This window comes from Mugil cephalus, chromosome 6 (assembly GCF_022458985.1).
Source record: "Mugil cephalus isolate CIBA_MC_2020 chromosome 6, CIBA_Mcephalus_1.1, whole genome shotgun sequence".
Lineage (NCBI taxonomy): Eukaryota > Metazoa > Chordata > Actinopteri > Mugiliformes > Mugilidae > Mugil > Mugil cephalus.
The window spans coordinates 7,594,731-7,619,830 of NC_061775.1; positions in this window are offsets into that span (position 1 = coordinate 7,594,731).

Consider the following 25,100-nt stretch of genomic DNA (forward strand, 5'->3'; position numbering starts at 1 on the left):
TAGCAATGCCCTGTTTTTCTCACTCCATTTCCTGCGTCCTCGATTCCTCCCACTCCTCAGCTCCTTCTGCTATTCTGTCACTCCTGTCTTTGTTGTGTGACCCTCACGAGCCTTTCTTCTTGTTTGCCTTGTGAAGCTCTTATAGGAAACTCGTAGGATGGAGTTAGTCCTGCACTGTTAAGTGTTTGTGTTTGTAGTGAACCTTCACGCTGATCCGTAGCCGCTAGTTCACTCAGGAAGAACAGAAGGGTTTCACTTCCACGTACTAATGATGACATGCTGAGCAATGCTGCCGGGATTTCTATTTTTTACAGGCATGGTACGCTACCACTGAACCATGACCTCTTTCTGAGCATCCCTGCATCAGCCTGCTGTCGTGCTTCATGCAAACATTGTGTGAACAGTGTATCATGTGTCAGCACAAAGGAAATCAGTTTCATTACATTTCAGGCAGCAATCAACAACAATCACAATATTCATTTTTTTTTAATTGACAATGAAATATTACATTTAAGAAAATTCAATAAGAACAATCAACAAAACTTTTTTAAAAAATTGTAAACATACAGTAGCCTTTAATTACGTGAAAAAGACTGGCTTTTACATGTGGTGTAAAAGTAATATGACATTATGGAGTGTTAATAGACCCTGATCAGGACTGAGTTACACTGGTTAATAATAAGCCCTGAAGGCTCATTCAGGGTACTGTGGGACCTAGATGCTCTGACTTATGGATGCAGCCTGTGAAATTTTTGTTTCCACTTTCTGCTTTACTTTCAACAATGTTGACTGAAAATTTTGGTGAATTTTCGCAGAAGACGAGTCGTTCAGTTGTTTCTATCTCCGAACCTCCTCAGTTAACCTTTCCTTGATGTGTTCCATCTGTATTGATCCAAATCAATCAATTAGAAACAACAACAACAATCAAGTGGACCAATCACAGCTCTTGTGCTCTGCATCACCGCTGCGCATAGTTACGTTCTAGGGTCTGTGTAGGGGTCTAAACTATCGCTGTAGCTTTGATACGTGGAAGATTAAACCATCAAAAATGTCTCTTGCATAGTAATACTATACTATACTATACTATACAGATATACAAACATGTAAAAGTTGTAAGGAAAAATCGACCCTGGATTTTATCGGTTCAGCCTTGATGTGAGGGAATGTAGCGTCGAGCCACTAATTTACACAAAGACATTGATGTACCTGTCTGTCACATTCGGATTTTGCCGCTGGATAGTCTATCAGACTGTGTCATTGTAGAAGCTCCAGGGCTGCTTTGGTCTACTCCCATAAGAGGCCGTTCTCTGAAGGGCAGAGATTTCTTTCCATTTTTTCAATCAAACAATTCAAGATTTGTTGTTACACGATCGTTAATGGAATAGGTTAATTATACGTCATGTTCGGGAAAGGGAAAGGGGTAATAAGTGCTTTATAATCGAACAGCATTGTGATCAAGTTTCAGGTCAGATGATTTCACCTCATCATATACACAGTATCAGTGAGCTAATAGCAAGGTAAAGGCTCAGATACAAAAGACACAAGGCCACGGTTAAGTAGCACATACTTTTTTTGCCATGCCAGCATGGCAGCATTTTGTGTTTGTTTTCCAAAAAGTGAGAAAGGAAGAGCTACAACTGCAGGTACACAAACTGTCGTGCGGATGTGGCCTCTCCTAAATCATGCTCATAAGGTAGTTTTCAGTTTTGTAAGTACAGTTGTTCAAATTGAACATGAAAAACGCGAGGAGGCTTCTATAACCTGGCTTTTTACTTTCTTTCAATGCTACCAGTCTGAGTGATCTCAACAGGCCACCACCAATTCAACATGCTCAGCTAACTGACGGTGCCTCCACATGGCCTGACATTGGCCCAACATTGCTAATGGATGGGTGGATAAAGATGATTAGCAAGCTAACGTCAGTTGTGACATTTAGTTTAGTTCCCAGTAAAACTGGTTTGGTGCAACATGAATGAACTAACCAACTCTTTGTTTTGAATAGTACCTAAGCCATAATTGCTAATCTTGTTGAAAACAAAAAGAGATTTGATGCTGGGTGCACACCACTGAGACAAAATAACAGTAGTGTGAGTCTACCATATGCAAGCCATATGTTTCCTTTGATCCCAAAATCTGCAGTGTACCACAGCACACCCTCTCACAACCACATTCCTCTTCTGAATCACTGAATCACCATCGGTGGCTTTGAGTATTCCCAGTGCATCTGATGAATAAGTTAAACCAGGGGGGACTCTTCTGCTCGGGCCTACTCCTGTGTAGATCTGACTCTTTTATGCTGTCTACTTGTTTATCTATTCTCTCAGATTGCTCTCATCATTTTGACATCAAAGATCCTGTCCAGATACCAGCCCTGCCATGTGTAGGGTAGCTGGAGGTATCCTCGGTGCTCCCCATGCATATATTCAGGTCAGGATACATGGGTGAAGATCCCAACCCAACGGTGCGCTGGTAGCAGGCAGTTCATTGGAGTCCTAGTTTTGACCAGTGTGGCTTTACAATCACTTCAGCATGCTGAATACATGAACATATTACACAAAGACTTGGTCATATGGAATGAATATACTGTAGACCAAGTGATCAGCATGATTCAGGGGAGGATTCCTGTTTTCCCTTTTCAATTAGGAATAAAGATTACTGCTACCTGGTTCTGAACGTTAGCTGGCTATAGTCTTTTGGGTGTATTTAAGGGCAACTTTTAGGTCCAGACGCAGTCGACACTGGTGACGTCACCATTGTCCTTTAATGCCGTTTGTCCTTTTTTTCATGCCAGTTTGGTTTGACCACGCCTTAACCAACATCCCCCTTTGGTCTTTGTATAGGGGCTGGAGATGTAGTAGACGCTGGGCAGGAAATAGTTTGGGTCCCATTCTAATCTCGTTCAGCCAGACCTCTGTGTCATTAAGCTAATGGATCCATGGAGTACTTTAAACACAACAGTTGGTTAAAAACAGGGTGGAGGCACAACGCAAGTATTGGACAATTTGTTCAACAAGCAGGAAAGTTTTTCCACCACGTGTATTAGAAATGCGACCGGGCTTTTTTTCATGAAATGAGCTCTTCCAGATACAACGCTGTAATACACATTATATGTGGGGCTTATAACCTGTCAATATGGTGTGGTATTATTTTTATTTTTATCAGTTGAGAAAATGGAACAAAGTAATAGCTGAGGTGTGAGATTTTTTTTATTTTATTTTAAAACTTTGAACTACTGTTCAAATTGAATGTATAAATTAAATAACCTGTAATTAGACAAAATTATGATGACTAAATTATTAGGAATGACAACTATAATAGATATGAATTATCCCGTAACCCGACCCTTGCTTTCCTTTGAGTAGAAGTGTATGTGTGTGTTTACATGTGTGCTAATCCCTTCCGGGAGTTTTCCAGCTTCTGTGGACACGAATGATCCAGGCAGATTCAACCCTTCACGAATTCCAAGGTATTCATCACCGTATGTCATCTTTTGTACGCAGACATGTATAATGTGATGTGTTTGTGGCTGCTGTGGCCCTTTCCGAGGGCTTTCACTGGAGCCCACCAGTGTAAGAAGTGGGTCAATCCCACTGTGCCGATAGTCGAGCAGTGACAGGTCTGTGAGAGGCAAGGAGAAGGCGGAGGAGGAGGGGCGGAGGCCTGTGTGAATCAGAGGCAGCATCGCACGCAGCATTCAAGGCGGCGGCTAGGCACATACAGCGTGTGCAGCGTACATGCTGCGTGCTGCCTATGTGGGTGGACTGAGCAGCGAGCTAATCAGATGTGTTATGTGTATCGAGTGAAAGCGCGGCTGCTCACGGAATATGTGAGAAATCTGCCGTTGACCTTGAATCTCACTTTCGTGCCGCAGCACTTGACGACTTGTCACATGTGGCTTGATTTAGACGTGTTCTGAAGGACAAGTCAAGGGGTTGAGAGCGAAAGAGCCCTTTAAGCAACAGACTGATGTATCACACTGAGGAACGTTTCATGAAGCAATAAAAGTCCTTTGCTTTGTATCTATTTATACTTAAAAATAACCCGCTTCACGCTCAAGTAACATAGCCTGCATTGACTTAGCGCGTTACAAAGTGCACATTCTTGTTCTTTTTTTTTCTTTTCCTTTTTTATTGCTGCTTTTTACTGGATACAGAATGAGTTTCACATACAGTAAATACTGAGCAAATATGATACCGCAGTGAAGTTAAGTTCTGAGTTATGGCTCTCACTTTGATTTTGTTTGCACAGTGGGGGTGTTCCTCTTTTCTTCTCTTCTTTCCTCTCCATCCCTAATAGAAGATGCCGTTAGAAGTCTTCTCCCATGGGAAGAATGCGACAGATCCCACATTGTTCATTGTTATTTGCTTCTCCTTGAAAAGAAAAGCAGAGAGGGAAAAAAAAACACATCACAATGGTGTGGGCCGGGATCGGGAGGAAAAAATGGAATTACAAAGATCACATTTTCATTTTCTTTGATCTGGTGTGTTAAGGGAAGTTGAGTTGGTGTGCGTGTGTGCGTGTGCGCATGTGTGTGTGTGTGTGTGTGTGTGTGTGTGTGTAGGGGAGTGACAGTGTTTGCATGAGTTTATCAAGAAAAGGAAGCAAAGTACATGAGAGAAAGGGACAGAAAGAACTGGAGGGAGGACGGTTTGCAGGGATGTGTAGCTGTCCTTGAGGGTCTGAGATGCATGAAAGGAGGAGTTGTTCCATTTGGGGAGAGTGGGCTGTTTATTTACTGCAAAGAAGATGTCTCCCTCCAGGGCTTTCCAGGGGAGCTTGTCCCCATCACTACCTCAGCTCCTGCACCTACCCTCCAGCTAAATGTCCCAGTTAAGCTCCACCCAGCCAGAAAAGACAGCGTGGAGGAGAGGAAAAGAAAAAAAAATGAAAAGAGAGTGACTCTCCTCCTATAGCCCTTGGCCGTGTTCTTTTCAACCCCCGTCTGGAGCTGAAAATGGGGGAAACCACGCAGCGCCTCGGCACCAAGGAAAACAAGCCGACTCCTAATGCCAAAGAAGTGCTTATTAAATCCCAGGCAGCCTCACAATTGTGCTGTGCAGCCAGTCAAAATAAGAAATTGTTTGTTGTTGGTTTATTCACCCTGCCTCCCTCTTATTCCACATGCTTTCTTAACCTCCTCCGAATCGGCCTGGACTTTCTGGTTTCTCCATTTCTCTCTCTCCCCTCCCCTCCCTCCTTTCATCTTTCGGTTTGTGAGAAGTGATGTGTGGCTGAGGCGAAAGCAAGGGACATGACAGCCAAACCCATGAAAACATGCAGATGTGACAGTATGAGAGGGCCACTGGAGGGCAGAGAGAAAAGGGGGAGTATAAGGGAGAGCAAATGACAGGCACAAACAGAAAATCTGATAGAACTAAGACGAGGCAAAAAAAAAAAAAAAGAAAAATGTGCAGGAGGGAAAGAGAGGGAGCCTGAGGGATGAAATAGTTGAAATAGTCGAGGAGATTGTTAGTGTGGAGGGAAAGAAAGAGAGAGGGGTTGGGGTACGCTGTGAACAGCAGATTGTGGGGGCGCATGTTGTCGAGGTGGCCCAGGTCCCTGGTGCCCTCCTGTTTCATGGCTCTCACAGCCTGTCAGTGAAAACAGCCCAGCCATGTAGACAGCTGTGCTCAGGAGGCTGCGGGGGCGAGAGGAAAGAGGAAAGAGGAGAGAGGAGAGGACCTTTGTTTTCCATTTTGCTCCTCGTCTCCATCACCGTCCCAGTCTTCCCGGCTCGCTGTGTATCCGTCACATCCAGGTTTCCTGGCTCTACCGTATTTGTTCTCCCATCTGCAAATTTACAGCAAAAGGAGCGAAAGCCTCGGTTTAGCGTTCGATGGCCCCGGCGCTATTTACATGTGTGCCTCCGCCTTTGTAAGTCAAGTCAGCGATGTAGACTGAAATGTCCTCCTCTGCCTGTGCCACATATTAACCCAGTGCCTCGAGGCTACATTGCATGTTGGCGGAATGAGAGTGCGTTCATGTCCGTGTTTTGGCACGTCAGAGAAGAAGAAGTCAGACAAAAAAAGACGAGAGGAACTGCCCGGCTGCCATTTCCACTCGCTTGAAATCAATCACAGGTTTGTTGGAGCGATTTTTATAGGCCCTAAAAAGTCCTAGCCACAGGCTAATGGGTTAGATTCATCTCCACTCCCTCAAACAATACATCTCCGAACGTGGAAACTTAAAAGAGTATGACAGCGTCTCATCCGGAGCATCTCTATGTGTTAGTACCTTTTTGTGTTGATGTCCTCAACATCAGAGGGATCACACAGATCAATGCTCTCTTCTCTTCCCTTTGAAGGGACAAGTGCTGTCCCTGCAGTCCCCCTCTCCACATAAAGGCCTCTGCTTTACCTCTCCATCTCCCTCCGCCTCCTCCCCTGCTCCCTCAGCACTTCCTGCCATCTCGGCCTTGTTTACGAGCCTCTCCCCTGGAAGGACAGGTTAATAGAGGACCTGGCTCAGCTCAGGCCCGCCTGGTTCCCATTCGCCCCCTAATAAGACATTTCATCTCCCGCATTACCTGCCTACACGCCAGCGGCACTGAGCCCTGTACACGTGTGTGTGTGTGTTTGTGTGTGTGCCTTGCGGAACGCAAAGCACAACCACGTTTTACAAAGCGCACACGCAAACACTGAAGAAAAATACAAAGATTTCAGATGAGAAGTGTTTCAGATGTGTAATTAAAAATCATTTAAATGGACGACCTGCGCCACGCCCCCACATGGATCGCTAAGATTTTGCGGCAATGCTGTGCCCTTCTGATTCTAAACACACAAAATAAGCCGCAGATGTTTGTTTTCTACCAGATCCTTTGCGATATGCAACTTTGACAAATCACTTGAATGGTAGAAACTATGCATGGGAACAGATTGCAGGGGAAATGAACTTCTTTGTCGTGCACTGATACAGTGGAAAGAAATAACTGCCCAGTGTAGCAACTCTGCGCTCCACATGCCCACGGGGTGAGGGCTCGTGAGAGACAACAGGAAGTTACATAAAAGTCTGTATGTGTGAACAAGGGGTTACAGTAGTTACTGTATACTACAACACTGCTGGAGGCTGCAGTACTGCACAAGACATTGAAATGTGCTGCAATAAATTGAATATTGAGAAATAAATAAATATATACATAGGGGCGACTCTGGAAATTTCTGTGAGAAGTTCACAAAAGAACTGGTGCACCATGCCTTCTGTCATCAGATGATGATATTAGTGTCACAGGACTCTGGTTAATGCTGTGACTTTCTACAGCGCTGGTGAATGGAAACTACAGTACGGTTAAGTTTAGAACACAAGTCCAAATAACAAACAGCGGTGTTAGTTTCGCTCCCTCAATGTTAGGCAATCACCGATCTTAGAACTTCCGCCTTCTCAAAGTCAGAGCTCCACTGTATGTGTAGGTCGACCGGCTCAGCCTCCAAACTTTCACCTAGTTTGAAAAAAGAAAAGAGAAATCGCTGCGACTTTTTATGCGCTGTTATGTTTGGAATCAAACGGAATAATTTGAGAAATAATGTGTTTTCCATTTTTTATCCTTGAAATGTTCTTTGCATCTCAGGGCTGCCGTACCCCAGTCCTCAATTTAAGACAGAGGAACAAACCAAAGAAAGCTGCCTCCCCGTGCACAAGGTTACCCTGTAAATCAGATCCCAAGGACACGATAACAACCTCCTGAAAAACACAGAAACACAAGGACTGTGATCTTTTTTTTTTTTTTTTTTACTGGGGGACGAATGAAAGGCAGGAACTAAAGGAATGGGGAGCCAGGCCTGCTTCATAATGCTTGGGTTTTAGGTGGTTTAAATCACCTTGACCAGCTGAGCTCTAAAAAGGAGAGCCAGCTCCCCCCTGTCCAGGGGGAGACCCGGGGGACTTGGCGTCTAGTAAACAATGTCCGCCTCACCCTCTGCAACCCTGGGAGGGAGAGGAAACGGCAAGTCCTTGGGGCTTCAACTTTGACCCCTCCTCCCTGATGAAATATGGACCCTGCCCTGTGGTGCAGACTTGTTTGAACTCAAGTCTCTAATGGGCACGAAGTGTGTGTGTGTGTGTGTGTGTGTTTGGGTGTACAGCTTTTATTGTGCCTTTTTGCTTGTGCGCATTGGGGAGTTACAGAATACAGTTACGTGATTGCAAATAACTCACAGTAATGACTCTGTGAATTACTGAATAACATGTTTGCTGAGAAAAATGCGCTCCGACTGTGGTTCTGCATCATTTGAAATAATGGCCTTCGAATGGTTTAGGTTTCAGTCTGTGAGTGAGAGTAAATAGTTAAACACCATATTGATTTTGGAAGCAAAGGAATATAATTGAATTTCACAGAACGTATGTTACTTTTGTCCTCCGATGTGTTAATTATGAATTTATGCCGTCACGAGCCAACGGGAAAAGTATCAGGATGAGTGAGTGAATGGAGGTTGAGAGGTGCTAAGAGAAATGTTTACACAGGCCTCACTGGTGCTTTGATAAATGTGCTCGGAAATGACCTGTGCGTAATACCGGTTAGTCTGTTCATTCATATTCAATATGATACTTGGCACATGATCCATCAGCAAAGCACAACGACCTTTACCAAACTGAAGAGCAGCTTTTCACTCTTTTTTTTTTTTTTTTAAATGGAGCATGTATGACTTGTGAAACAGCCCTATACGGGCTTGAACTGTGACATTTTACACGCACGAGTTTGTCCAACGAAGTCATATGTCGAAGTCAGCCCTCATTTCATTTATTTCAGCATTCTGTAAAATAGGCTGCCAGTTTGCGGTAATAGCACAACAAAGCAGAAGATGGATACGCAGCTTCTGCGCGTTCGCTACAGGAAAATATGTTGTTTCTAAATACACCACTGGTAATAACTTAGTGTAGAATGGATTCACATTGTAATATATGCTAACGTTGGTGCTGCCTCGGTGACGGATGGCAGTTGAAATTGATACTGAAAGTCACTATTAATAAAAGACAACACAGAAACGCACAAGTGGGATTATAAATTTTCCACTTCCCTTCAATTCCTCCCGCTGAGGCTGTTAGCTGAGGTAATTTGGAGTCGTCTCTGTTTCCATGGTACATCTGAAATACAAGCTGTCTTTGTACAAATTGATCCGTCGGATGTCCCTCATACTGTGCCTGGTGTTCCCCTAATTGACAATGCACATGTTTCCATCGCTACTCTTTTAAATTTCAAATGCCGGATGAAAACGAAGGCTGCCTTGTGCCAGTGCAGAAAGCACCTTCAGACTATGGATGGCGGCCACAAGTGTCGTAACCTAGCAACCAGGAAGTCGCTGCGTGAGGGAGCACGGAGTGAGAAAGAGAGAAAGAGAGGAAAGGGGAGAAAGAGGAGAGGGGCTTCCTCTAGAAAAAAGGAAAAAATGATGATAAAATCCCTCGCACTCATTGTGGTTCGTTCGTGCCTTTGTTTGACCGGCTATTTTAAGACCTTTGGGTAGTTCTCTCTCACCCGAGGATTCATTTATTTTTAGCGTCGTCTCATTCTTCCCGTCTCTTCTTAGTGGGTGAGCACTGCTTAACCCTCGTCTATTTCTGTTGTGCCGCCTGCATCTGCTCCACAGAACCACATGGGAGAACCAGAAGGGAGGATGGTGGCAACGTGTGTGTGTGTCTGTGTTTGAGAGAGACGGCTTAGGAAGAGGGGAGGAGAGACAAGAGGAAGGACAACGAGGGAGGAGAAGAGGCAGAGGGAGGGTTTTCCATCTGTTTTTTTTTTTTTTTAGCTTAATGCGTTCTTTTCGTTTGAGGCCATCATGCCGGGCAACATGTTTTGTTTCTGAATATGGTTGTTTCACCATCTGGGCCATTACCTATAACAGAATGCTTTCTTTGTCTGTGTTTATGCTACATTTGTGTGAGTGAAATGGACGTCTTCTTTATTACTCATATGACTGGGGGGTAACACAGCACACACAGGAGGTTGGCCATTTGCTAATTTATGGAAATGTTAGAACATAAGAAGTACACCCACAAACACTGAGAGTGGATGTATTTTATTATATGTATTATATTAGTAAGATGAAGTAAACACAGTCTGGCCACTGTTCCAAAATTGCCACACAGCATGTAGCCTCATTCCTCTAGCCTTAACCTCCTGAGGCCCTGCGTCCTCATATGGGGACATTAAGTTTTAGGTTTGTGTCAGCTCTTATTCTGCTTTATTTAAACTTTTATCCTCATAACTAGAAACTAGTTGGTGTAAGAACATGGATCCATTCTACAGCCGATCACGTAACAAAAGTGGACCCGGTTCAAAACCTCATCAAATTATACTGTTGAAATTTGTTTATTTATGATTATTAACTTTTCTAGTTTAATATGACACCCACATTCCATTAGCAGTAACGAGCTGTAACTTCGCTAATTAGCAAGTACTCGATTGAAGGCATTTGCAATTCTGCTTTTGCACAGCCATGTTCAGACATGAAAATCAACAGGTTTATATATTTAATATATTTTTACATATTGGTGACTTTATTATAATACCGAGTGAAATGATCCCTGCGTCCATACATGAGGACACAATATTTTCCAAGAACTACTTTCTGTTCCTGTTATAGTTCTTAGGTCCTACTAATCCCAAATAATGACAAATGGAGAAATTTGAAATGCATAGCAAACAAAAGCTCAGGTGTCAGGAGGTGAAACAGGGATCAGGAGCAGGCTACAGTTGCCTGCTGGTTGTCAGATCTGTGCAACCTTTCCTGTGGAGGTGTGCATTAAAGATTTTTCACCAACACAGTGTATTTGGTGATGTCTTAAAATAAACTATAATGCCTGTTTATATATAACGCTGATTTTTATTAATTTATTATGGTCTTTCAGTGCAGACATGTGCTTTAATGTTCACTACAAGACATTCTAAAGCATCCAAATCCAGCAGTCACATAATCGTAACCCAGAAACAGTCATGTGACCTTTTGGAAACTTAAATATCGGAACATAACAGAAAAACAAAGCTTTTCATCTTTCATCTTTCATTTTTCTTGTGACTCGATTGCTCATGGTCACGTGTTGTGGATGGAGCGTCATCACCACATACTGTAAATGAACGTGACTGCATATGAATGAACGTCTTCTTTTAATCACCCTCACCTTCCATCTGCGTCTCATTCTCTCTACCCCCGAATTTGCATAGCCAAAGCAGCGGCCATTTACATGACAGCACAGAGTCACTCCCTCCCCTGGATAAAGCACTGACGGTCCAGGTCCGTGTGTCTGCGGGGAACGATATGGGGGAAAAAAAATAAATGAGGAAATCATATATGGGTGCTCAGTAGCTGATGTGTAGCTCTCTAGTGGCAATGTGATTTTACTGTCATTGGCTGGAGAAAAGGTCAAAGCAAAGGCGCATAGAAATGGGGGAATAAATAGGCAAGCATACTGCAGTGCATAGGGAGAGTGGGCCTGCCAATGAAGTCCCAATCTATTCCCCTCACGCTCTCTGTTCACTCCCATTACAGACCTCATCAGCATCAAATCCCCACTAGCAGCAGCAGCGGCACGCCCTCCCCCACATACAGTATGCTCCCTCGTTCCCGTGGATGCAACACACACACACACATGCACGTACATTTGCAGGGCTTGCAAATGGGAGGCTATTTGTTTAAATCTTCTTGGCAGTCTCTGTGTGTGGTTGGGAGAGTTTATACACCGTGCACGCATTTGTGTGTATCAGCTCAAAACTACCAAAAACATTCCCATGCTGGTTATTGTCTATAAATCCTTTGACTTTACTCAGAAGCACCTTCTTTGTTAGTTAGTCACGTTTTACACGAGAAAGATGGAAAACTTTGCTTTGTGGGGATGAACAGCTGGTGGTCCTACTTTCTATTACTCATCACATCATTGCCCTCCTTGCCCTGCTCCTCGCTCGTCCCCCTCTCTTCCCTCCCCCTTCCCCGCAGCCTCACCGTCCCTCCGCCTCGAGGAGGCAGCGGACCGACACCTTGGCTGCATTCAGACAAGCACGACGCCGTCTCCACCTCTGCCACCCTGTAGTCCGACACCCCTCTCTGTCCACCTCAGCTCCGCTCAGCTAACATGACAGGCTGGGCAGATGATGATAAATGCAGAGGAGGAAAAGCAATTACTGGATCAGTTAGGTGTAGTAGGGAGCGCTCAGGGCACTCATTACCAGACTGTAGAGTTCGGGATGCGCACACGTGTACAAAAAAAAAACAAGTGCACACAATTGCATCGGGCCCACATTCAATGCATCAGCCGCTACGCGCAGTAACGAGGTGATGTGTTTCTTTACACTTTGTTTGTTTAAGCGGATTGGACCATTGAATCTATCATTGTGCATTTAATGCCGCGCATACAAACACTCAAAACGGCTACTGATGATGAGTGTAATTAGATCAAGAGTGGCAAGCAGGAGACAGCAACACGGCTGCAGATCCACGGCATGAATAGGTTAATATCAGCGCGGCAGTAATGTGGCGTGAACTGGCTGAATCGAGCTATACAGTTGTGTGACGCGCCATCTGCACACCTGTCAAAGCCGCGGAAGCTGCATGTATAGAATATAAGCCAGGGAGGATAAGACATGCTCCGTGATTGACAGCAGCACTGAGGTTGTCATAGGGACAGCTGCAGTCCTCGCTGTCCCCTGAGGAGGCTGTAGAAACACTAATAATAAGGGAAAGACACATACACACGGAGAGGCGAAGAGGGAGGCCGAGAAAAAGGAAAGAAGTACTTATGCTGCGAACACACACACATGCACACTCTCTGTCTTGCAGGGTGAAACAGAGGCGTTTGCATGGGCTGTGTGTGTGTGCGAGTGGTGGGTGGTGAGATCGCAGGTCAGGCCCACGCAGTCCCCATTCAGCTGTGCTGTGTGCACCGGCTGCACGGAGGCCAGAATGGCACCCCGAACGCACACGAGTGCACACGCAAAAAAGACAATGGCACATTATTGCACATGCAGGTGCACGCACAACAAGGCTCCTGTGGCTGCGGCGCCTCTGTGCTGCTGCCCCCTCTCAGCCACAGCCATGACGAGTGCTGCATGATCAGGAAAGCCTGGTCGATAGAAACACAGAACGCGATGGCGCGCGTTCAGTACGTTTAACCAAAAAGGTTAACTTCGTACTGCAATGTTTCACCAGAGTTACCTGTATTTATAATTTACACATGAAGCGGAAGAAAAAAAAATATTGTTTTAAGGCAAAATGTCCAGCTACAACCACACAAGAGTCCATGGGTCTTAATTGTGGGTTTCCTTTAACACTACACGCAGTAAACATGTGATTACAAAAACAGCTTGATTCTGTTGGACATCTAATCACTGGTTGCATTGCGGTTCACCCTGATATCACTTTCCTTAATCTTAACTGTCAGAGGAGGTGTGTGTTTGACTTTGATAATGGGCATGTTTGGTTATTTGGCTCGCGGGGGCATTTTGTCACATGTCTGACCACATTTGGACTGGACAGGATGTTCTAAACAAGTTCATGCTCGAGCGCCGCTGGGAGAGGATGATGTAGTGCCACTGTAGGTGGCAGAGATACACAAAGTCTCAGAGTGTGTTTACATTCGCTTATGTGTATGTGCGTGTACGTACGTGTGCGTCAGAGCCGGAGTGAATGTTTGTGTATATGGGCGAGTGGGGGTGGCAGGGCTATAATCTGCTCCAAACTGCTTGCGGGCACAGGCGAGGTGGGCGAGACAGTGATACAGAAAGAGAGCAAGGGAAGGAGGGAGCCAGGGGAGGGTGGGGGCTGAGGACAGGCAAGGGAGAAATGAGTTGGCAGGAGAGAAGAAGGACAGAGCGTCAGGAAAAGAATGAAGGGACGGCGGAAGGGGAAGAGGTGAGTTGAGAGCAGAGCGGATTTGTTACTGATGCTCAGCAGCGACTGCGGCCGCCATCCTCGCTCCTCTCCCACCCATTGTCACGCCGGGTTCCGTCGTGGGCACCGGCAAAGGCAGCTAATGCCTCTGACATTTGCGTTGTTTTCTCAGCCCCTCGGGTGACGCAAGCCCGGCCGCAGTCACTGTCAGCAACCACAGTGGCCTCAGGTGGATGAGAAACGGTGGTCGGCGCCGAGCGCGCGGCTGAGGCCTAACCGGGGACAAGCGGACGAGGGAACCCTTAGAAGCGCTCTCGGAGCCAAGGTCCTGCATATTGTGATATATTATACAGCATGTGTTGAATAAATAGGATTAGTGTGGGTGGGAGAATGAGAGACGACAGTGGCGCGGAGGAAAAGAAGCGGCTGGAGAGGAAGAGGAGAAGGAGGGAAGAAACGGGGAGCTGGTGGCGTGAAGAGTTTTCTCTTTTCAGCGCGAAGTGCGCACTTGGTTTGTAAAGCACCGACTTCATGAATCACTCAGGGCCTTTGAGAAACACTTTCATAAAGGCTACCGGGGGTTTGTTCACTTCACATACCCGCTGCCTCTTGCTAAGGGAAATGTTTACGTTGAATCAATACGATACATACAGTATATGATGAAAAATTTCTGCGGCCGCCCCACACGTACTCTCCAGCGTCAGCGCAGAGCCCAAATATTCGCATCACGCAGCCCGCTTGTGTCGCTGTGATTCAAACACCCGGCTAATGTCAGGGTTGGAACACATATTTTAGAATGCAGGCATCAGAACAATAACGCAAACAATAAATTACAGCTGCTGGTGCGCAGCCTTGGGTTTTTTTGGCACGGTTGGAATGCAAATAAAGGTGAAGGGAAACACCCCGACCGATCATTTTAAACTGGATGAATAAAACATTCGTCATGGGGTTTGAAGTGTGAAAAAACAAAGTGTAAAAAAAAAAAAAAAGTTTAAGTAGGTATGAAAAGCATCACGCTAGTGTGGATCTGTCTCTCTATCAGTGAAAGAGAGTTATGATTCTACAACTTTAGTTTTCTTCCTGCAAAATACCCATTTTCTTAAAAAAAAAGATTACGAACACCATTTTTTTCTCACAATTCAAATATGACGATTGTTTCTCCACTCTGACTCATTTTTTGACATATATTTTTTTTTATAAAGTTCCCACTGAAACGAGACTGACCCTCTATTTTCTTCTGAGAGGCCGACATGTAGAATTTTGTCACAAGCCCCGACATCATGAGTTTATCCACTGACTAATGGAAACATGACTGTGACAGCGGACACTGCTCCAGTGTTACTGAATTTAATTTGGAGCTGCAAACTGGGCCTCATTAGTGGGGATCACGGCTATTTTTTTAGTCTACTTACTCATGGAGTATATTTTTCTGGTTTCGGGAAGAGATCGCTCTGTTGGTCTAGTGCAAGCATTCAAACATGTTTAACTGTGTTAGCCTCGGCGCCTTTCTCCCCCCCAGGATATAAACTGCAGGTCCGTCTTCCTCTGAAATGTGAAAGAAATACTTGGAGTTTGGCAATGTTTCCACTCAATATAATAGCAGGTGTTTAGACTGTCTCACAGTCATGAAACATGCAGAGTCCTGTCTGTTTATGGAGCATCCTGGGGGCCGATACTGCTCACTCTTTCAACACCGTCTTATCTTCACCTCTATTTGCTTTTTTCTCTTTGTCTTCTCGTGTGAGTCACTTCCCTTTCTTGTACTCTGCACTGACAGATCTAATAATTGTGAGACAGAGAGCTTGAGGGAACTAACTAACGCATACATTTGAGGACACATTCATTACTACCTTAACTCCCTAACGTCTGCTTTAAGTTAGTGGAACGCACAGTGAGGGGAAATCTGACACATGAGATCGCTTTCGGAAAAAAACTTTTTGACAGTGGATAGGAGCTATCCTATTAAACTGTAGTCTCTCTTGTCATTCCTGAATTGCCTTTGCAAACGACTGTAAAGAGAATGCAAATATCTCTTTGTAGGTTTTAACGCTTCGAGCTTAAACATGCAAATGATAGATAGGATCCATTCTCCTGCAGAGCGTGGCTTTATTGACTGTTCCATTCACTCTCTGTTCACTGACTCTTCCTCTCTTTGTTTTTTTCTTCTTCTTTTTTTAAACAATCTCAGAGGCCCAGCATCTATGCTATAGTGTTTCTAAAGAGACCTCCCGCCGGTCCCCCGTCTTCTGTCGAAGCTTGTGTCACACTTCACTTTGCGTAACCTTAAACGTACCAGTCAGAAAAATAGGCGCTACTGATGTCACTATCCGCACGCCGAAAAAATAAACTTTTCCTTTCTATCTGATGTCTCATCTTTGTTTCTGGGTTCACACTGAGTTCACGGTCGGAATGGAAAAGATCTGCAGGGTTGTTATCTTGGGTGGGATGTTAGGAGTGGCACTGACTGCTCAGAGATGAAGTGGTGAGATGATTGATTCAGGAAAGGATGAGTGCAGCCTCCAGAGGACCTGATGAAAAAACAACAGATTTATTAAGATTTGCTGTTTATCGTTCATGTTGAATTCATGTCCCTTCCTGCTCACCCATCCAGCCCGCAGTAGCTTCTGGATGCACCGACACATAAACACATGCACGCAGTATGGATGCAGACACAGCCTTGGCATCAAGAGGTGAGGACTTGAAGACGTCATTATGATTGAGCTGCAATCTGTGACCTCCTCCTCGCAGCCTCCAGCGCTCACCCGGACAGATCTAAATGATATTGACAGTTGAATAAATTTTCTGCATGAAATCGTGTCAGCCCCCCCCACCCCCCTCCCCACACCTCTATGACCCACTGAAGTGCTAAATAATTACATTAGTTTCCACAGGCTAATTTGACTGAGAGCAATAATTCTGGTCCCACTTCACCATTGCTGTTTTCATATATTTAAAATCAGTATTGGTAAATGAAAATGAACCACAGGTTACTGTTCTGAAGTACAGGGATGTAATCAAGACTTTGGACTGTGGTGTACCTGCTGGGTTAATAACGGTATGACGTCTGTCATCAGCCAACATCAAGATTAATAATTATCTAGACGCCGTGGTATTTCACAGGGAAAACTGTCCCGGAAAATCATGATTAGTAACTTGCAAAGGTTGAAAAAAATAAAACATTATGGTGTAAAGATATTAGAGCCGAGTGTTAAACGAATACATTCTGATCATGGATATATATGTGTTTTGTAACATAAATGCAGCACACCTGTGCATTCACATGCATGGGAAATGCAGTTCAAAGGTGTAAATGCAAACATGTCAAAAGAATTCAATACATTAAACAATATAACAGCATTAATTTGAAGTAATAAAGCAAAGGCAATGTTGCACACAGCCATTTAGAAAGCACCCAGTGTTAGCTAGTGCCTGGTTTGTGGTTTCTTCATGTGTGATGTCTTATCTGACTCTAACAGATTACTAACAGATTAATTTGCCATGATCTGTCTGCAGAAACAACTTGATCCTATATGAGGCTGATGACTACTGTGAGCATCTAATAGCCTTTTCCTTACAACCTGCAACCGCCAGAGCTACAAAAACCTTGTAATCTATGATTTTGTCACATCTCATACGTCTGTCTGGTGACACTACAGAAATTACACGCCGTATGATTATGCATGCTAATTGCTGACGAACGCTTTGACCTTTGCATATTTCCAGGCTACAGCACAATGAGGCTGTTTGGCTGCAGTTTCCTGAGATGTGTTTTGGTTGAAGATGCGTTGTTGTCTGGAAGTGTGTTACGTAAGAGCATTGGGTCTGACTGGTCTTTCCACTCCCGGAGCTTCTGCCCCGTGGTACTTGGAACAACAAATGTCTGACTCCTGTGACTACAAGACTGCATTCTCTTTGTTGTGTGTGTGTGTGTTTGTGTCTGTGTGTGCGTGCCCCAACGGCCTAATAAAAAGCAGTTACATCATCTAAGGAAAAGACAGAACCCTTCCCTATTTGTCCTCTCAGTCTCTCGGTTGAAACAGGGACTGCTCTGTCTGCGGGTCGGCATTCATGTAAAACTCAATGTGTTTTCCATTAAAAGAGTGGTTACAATGTCTTTGCACTGTTAGGTCACTGTCACACACACCCACACACACACACACACACAGAAGAAGAAAATGTCTTCCAAGTATTTTTTGCTGGAACGTTGTCATATTTTCTGGGAAAGTTGTGTGAGACCGGAAGTACACGAATCAGAGAACAGACAAAGGTCGTTGCCTGCAAGGTTAAGGCAATATGGGTTAAGTAACATTTAAACTTCCACTCTCTGAAAAGGCCCTTTAATCTTGACGAGGACAAACAACTTGCTGACACACACATGCTCACCAAAACACAGAGCGCGCTGATGAGAGAGCCAGGGGTCACCCTGAAGAACAACTGCTGATAATGATAAAAAACAGTTCTTCCCCAACACGGTTCCTGATAGCTCTTAGAAAGGATGTGAGTTAGGTCGCACATGAGACGTCTTCATCAGCACATAAACTGTGGCTGTTGCATTTTTAGGAACCAAAATCATGTTCTGTGAGTCAAATGAATTTCCCAGTTTGTAACATACACACATGTTCACTTCCTCTCACCGCTCATCAAAGTCATTACCCCTGACCCAGACGCTTAAAATAATTTCACCCAAATTTCTCCGTCTCCATCTTCTCATCTCCGCTCCCTTGGCAGCTGTGTCAACACCCTCTGGCCTCCAGCCTTAAACAAATCTTCCCCAGCCATTGTGTGCCATGCCACTCCCTCGTGCAGCTACAGGAAGGCTGCACGGACAACTCTATAAATGCTGGCAGTCAGTCCCAGAACAACATTGATTTTGTTCCAATCAATCTGGAGAGATTGCAACGCATGGCAAATGACACGGCCTATGTGCCATAGCATACATTTCAGCATTAATTGTTGCCGGGCAGACTCGGCCGGTCAAACAGCGGGTTGGTCCCGTGAGTGTTTACGACAGTGGGAAACATCAGCGCGCTGTTAGCTGGGGCTCTGTGGGAGGGCCAGCTGTCACCCATATCTCAACTCTGACCGGATAAACTTGATCCCTGCTCAAGAATAAAAATGCACTCGCCATTTTTCCAAACGCACCACTCAGCACTCAGTTTAAATGAATAAAGCTCCGCTGGTGAGGAGCTGTAGAAGTTTGCACTGAGAAGACATTTGAAAAGTGCTGATGTCAGACGAACTTTTGTCTCCATACATTGAAAGCAGATAAGAGCTTTGTAGAGGTGTGCTAGTCGCTAACGTGCCAACGTGTGAAATGAGTAACTTGTGTTATTTTACCTGGTCAGCTATTAGTGGTATATATGTAACCATGAAGTTAACATTAACACCTAATAATGTCAGAAACACAGATGTTTGTCAGCTGCAGCACAGTGGCTATGAGGATTTATGCACCCTACTCCTTTACAGACTCAAGTTAGCTAATGATTGCGCATAATCTCATAGCATCCTGTGTTGTAAAGTTATAAAAAGAAAAAAGAAAAACATTGTAGTGGAGCTGGGGTTCTTTGTAGGCTAATAATAATTAGAGGTTGGGTATAAGCTACAAGTTGTGTTCAGTGGAATACTATGAGTAGAACAAGGCTGAAAAGTAAAACATTTCATCTGTAATTTGGTTACCTAGAGACACAATAAGGTAAAGATATTTGTGTGGGAAGAACCCCGCAGGCAATTTACAGGGTTATTGCATCAGCCTGATGCTGCAAAACTGAAGGGAGATGATAGAAGATGGATAAATGAATCCTATTCTATGTAAATCTGGCAGGCACAGTAGACGTAAAGTGTATTTACTGCAAATGTTTGGATCATTTCCTAAACAAACTGAATTCTTAGTTTGCTTTACCCTGATCTAAAGTTCCCAAATGTGTATGTCTGACATATACCGTGTCTGTGTATTTGTGGCCAATTTCGTATGGAATACAAACTGGGCCCCAAAACTGTTTGAGTGTTGGATTTAGCCTGCGGTTGGGGTAATAATCTGAACACGGCCAGGCTAACTGCTACGCCGAGCTAATTGTGTCCAGTCCCTTTTAAAGGAGCGATAGAACAGATGCATCTTTTTCATCGCCAACGAACTTAGCTCCTCAGACTCCTCTTTTAAACGTCACTTTGGTAACTTTTCAGGAAACACCACTTCCTTCTCCACCTATGAGCTTTTGATTGCTAACGTAAATTGATATTGCAGGCCCTTGCGCGGGTGAGTGTATGTACGGTCAAAGAACTGCTGTGGATGTTATTCTAGCTGTCAGGCTTTATTTACCTTTCATTTGAACATTTTCCTGTCTCTCATTCCTAAGTTTTGTATGTTTTCTCTTCACCCCGCCCGTTGTTTTGTGTCATAACAAAGTGAGTTATATTCCCTCCTCCAACAGTTTTCTCATCCCCTCTCCTTATGGTTGATTTTGCTGTTGATGTTTCCACTCCATCTTTCTGTGTCACTCTTACGGAGCAGAGAGGGGACAGGGTCTGCTTTTCTACCCTCTCTGATGTGGGCTTGGGTATGTGTGTGGTTTTGGCACAGGGCTGGTTTCAGAAAGGATGCCAAGAGAGTTGTGGGCTAGCTATGTGACGTCAGTTCCATATCTCCGGTGATGCAGGTCTGCAAGTTTGCGTATTAAACACGCCGCATCATGCTGCATGTTGTTGGAATATATCTTTGTGGACACAGATTGTAAGGGGAGGGTGGTCCTGTGCTGACAGCCAGCCTGCTGCCTCCCGACTTTAGAAAAATATTAATGTACCAGCGAGCAGGAACACAGCCAGCACAGCCTTCCTCTCTGTGTCAGTCCATGTCTGATTGCTGGGAAGGGCTTCTAGAGTTCTGCGAGTTTTGCTGCTGGACCTGCCGCAGGCTTGGCTCGCGGCCCTGACAGGGATCAGAGTGGCATGGCAGCAGTCACACCGCGGCACACATGACACCAGTGGATATTGTAAACACACACGCAATGGAGTAAATATGCCTGGTAAGAAATGTCAATCACTGTCCTGGACTCCCCTTTCCCCTTTTGGGAATTTCTCAGGAGATCGTGGAAGTGACACAGCACCCACACGAACACGCGCACACACAAAGCCACATTTAGACTAAGCAGAAACAACCTGCAGACAACCTGAACAGCCTTGGGCCACTAGACTCGCGATTACACCATACATGGCTGGCTGCACGTCGAGGCAAAGGGCACTGGGGGCAGATGTGACGTACAGCTGAGAATCCAGTACGCAATCACATGCGACAGAGGAGTGATCAGGGATAATATTAAATAAACATTTGCTCTTCAGGTTATTTCCTGAGCTTTGTGCTAAATTTGGACCAGGCAAGCTGCCTGACCCACCTGTGGCTCAAGGCCATTTCCTATCGGCCCTGACCTTTTCCTCTATCTCTCCAAGAGATATAATCACCTACAATATAGAGGCGTCAGGTTATGCTGACACATGTGTATAGTAAAGGCAGAAAGAGCAAGAATGTATTAATCATGCTCCCATGACTGTGCACGTGAATGAATAGAAAGTCCGCAGCTGAAAAGATCAAGGGTGAAAACAACAACGGAAAGGGGAAGGCAGACCTGAACAATGCTCTTTTGAGGTTGACGGTTGTGTTGTAGAAGCAGCAGAGCAGAAAGAGAAGAGAGGTACTGTCCCCACCGGTAAAGAGCTCTCACTGCCCTTTGTATTTGGTTTAAGAGAGGAGGAGTAACTGCTGACCACATCAACCACAGGCCTTTAACTCACGGCGCAAGCACTTTCTGCATGACCTTCACATGAGGGCTGTTGAGAAAAGAAAAAAAAAAAAGGTGGACTAGAATTGTACCTTTCAGAGCACAAAAAGTTGACTCTGGGGCAGAACCCTATTAACGTGCAATTCAGCAGCCTTTCTTGCAAAGCTGCTTGTCTACCACCTCAATTTGTTCTTTCAAAAGAAAATTACTCCATGTACCCTGAGTGACCAAAATTCACCCTTAAACAACAGTGTTATTTAACTGTTTGAATGGAACGATGAGGTGTAATGCGTGGTTTATACTTTTGCGTCAACTGTAGCCATGGCAACAGACCATATGCAGACCCTAACGTATGCACCTTCCCTGAAATGTAACTACACATCAAGGCAAGACCGCAAGAGCTGTTGCTTGGTAGTAGTGTATTTCTTCTTTAGTATTTCAGGCTGATTCTCCATTGCTGCATATTTCCCAAGTGATTCATTTGGATCAATAACGATGGAATACATCGAGGAAAGGTTACCTGAGGAGGTTCGGAGATACAAATATTTGTGTGACTTGTCTTGAGGGAAATTTTAGCAAAAAGTTTCGTCGCCATTGCTGAAAGTGAAGCAGGAAGTAGAAACAAAAATGACCCTGACTGGCAAAAAAGACACAGCGCCAACTAGTGTTTGGGTGGTGTTTTTACTGAGCGCTGATTCGCACCGGTAAAACAAATTATTATGTGTATAATTGCTTGGTTTGGAGATACTGTTACCTGGATTTATTTCTTCCAGGTTAAATTTTTCCACTTGTTAAGACAATATAGAAATCAAAGTCCACTGATGGAAGCTTCATGTTTACTATACAGATATGCGAGATCTGCTCGTCTAAACCCTTTCCATATACAGTATGTTTCTGGCTGGATTAAACTACCTTTAGTTCAGGGATGAGAAGTTTGTTCCGTAAACATCAAAAACACCTGTTTTATTTAGTACTAAAAGACATATGTTTGCCTAGTTATTAAAGTTCAAGTCCTTACTCACCTGTCTTTAGATCCTTTATTTGTGGAGATTAAAGAAGCCACATGTGCCCCGTCACGGATGAGATGCTGGATACAGTCACTGTCAAATTAACCAAAGCCAAATTGACCTCATTTTACTCAAACACTGAAATTTCCTTCGGGTTTCTCTTCAGTTTAATTGGAGATTTTTGTTAATTGGATTTCAGATTGAAACGGGGTTTTGATTACAATTAACCGTGTCACACTCTGAAGGTATGCCTTCGATAAGTATAAATGTTTAATGAGCACCACAAAGCAAGCTGGTCATTTCACCACAAATAAATAAAACATGGAAATGGCTCCTGGCGTGGTGATCAAAATTCAGGAAAGGGCAACATAAATTAGCGCTGGATGCAGTGGTTCACACTGAAATATTTCAGACAGTCCTGTCACTCCCACAGTGCAAATTGTCTTTTCTGCGGAGTTTTATCATAGCGCTGGCTTTGACAGAGCTACCTCCTCTCACCTCTGACTGTGTGCATTTACTAAACACTAGCCTGGAACTGATTACATCCCTCCCTCCACTCTGGCTGTCTCTGTATATGTCTGCTGATGTTGTTTAGAGGAGCACAGACCACTTCAAATTGTCCTCAGCGTGGAATGGAAACGCCGGCAATCAGGGGGAGTACAGCAGCACATTCTTATATGTCACTTTTTAGCAAAACACGCAAGCCGAGCTCTTATTCTCTGTCTCCGCATGCAGTTTGCAGTGTGGGCAGAGGGTGATGAATACAATGGAGAGAAAATAGAGGAGAGGAGAGAGGGGGAGTGGGGATGGAGGAGAGTGTGTGGGTGAGCAGATAGGACTGGAGATGAGGGGGAGGGGGCAGGTTAAGTTGGTGCCTACACAGGGCTCTATCCCACAGCTCTCTCCTGTCTCCCACGCCTGGCCCCTCTAACCTGGCCTAGCTTCTGTTTAATGTCTGGCTCTGTCACACCTCAGCCCACTCCCTAGAGATCTGAATGTCTGTGGAGTAAAGTACATTTCAAACTAGTTCTCTGAAGGGGAAAATAAATAAATAAATAAAAAATGACGTTAGAGAAGACTTCACTGTGGATTTTTTAGGCGTTTCATCATTTAGTCAATTACTGCCTGGCCACATTTCTGACTCTGTTTCTCTGCTGCTCTTAAACTCTTTTCACCTCTGCGTTCTGCAGCACCTAATAACGTCACCCCCTCAACTTTACATCTTCTACTAGCATTCATTTATTCATTTACTTTGAAATAAATACATGTAAAGTCACATACATGGAGGCACTACCACTTGGGCACACATCAAAGTTAAAGCGGTGATAGTGGGAAGCAGAAGGTTTATAGTGCAAACAGCTTTGCTAGCCACGTGGTTTCCAATTCTCCTAATGATCTCTAAAGGAATCTAACCTGATGTTCCAGATGTTTTGTTCACCCTTTATGAGGCGAGGGACCATATACGGTAACTTCAGCGCTCATTTTGAATTGTGTCCTTGTGCCACATAGTGAGGTTGTCAAGCATGTGGCTTAGCCTACTATAGAGTGAAGTCCACCGCTCCAACTGTACACACTACTGTGTGCACGAATCGATGGGTCAAATGCAGAGAAGGAATTCCCCCATGAGGGATCAATAAAGGAATAATTAAAAATTAAATAAAGAATAAACAAAAAAAGATGCGGACAACATTCTCAGGATAAATTGGGATCAAATCACCACCTATCATAGGCTGACGTAGGAAAGGAGCGAAACATTTGATGGTTCCATTGAGAAAAGCAGTTCTTTCAGTGAACTGTTTTCACTGTTTTTCTTCACCCTCTACACCTCTGACTTCTGCTACAACTCTCCAACAGTTTTCCGATACCTCTTCCATAGTCGGATGTATCACCAATGATGACGAGGAGGAGTACAGAAGATTGATGGAGAGCTTTGTAGCGTGGAGCAACGGGACTGTTGTGTTGGGCTACAGGAGGAACCAGGAACCATCCAGGATGAGGAGATGGAGATTGTGGACTTGTACAAGTACTTTGGGGTCCACATCAACAAAAAACTGGATGGGACTTATAATACAGACACCCTCTACGGGAAAAGACTGAGGCGTCTGTACTAGACTCCTCAAGACCTTATACTAGTCTATGGCTGCCAGTGCGCTCCTCTCTGCTGCCAAGACTGGTGAGATCAACAGCCTCAACAAGCTGGTGAGGAAAGCCGGTGGGACTGAACTTGGACTGTTGGAAAACGGTGGTTGAGAGGAGAGTGGAGGACAAAATCTGTGCAATATTGGACAATCCCTCTCGCCCTCTGTGGCTGATGGGCAGCTCATTCAGCCGGCGGACCTACTGAACACTTTTAGACACTGCTTTGTGTCCACTGCCTCAGACTGTACAACAGCAGTTTGGACAGCAGTAGCATTTGAATTTACCCAGTGGGGATCAATGAAGTATTATCTTATCTTATCTTATCTTATCTTATCTTATCTTATCTTATCTTATCTTATCTTATCTTA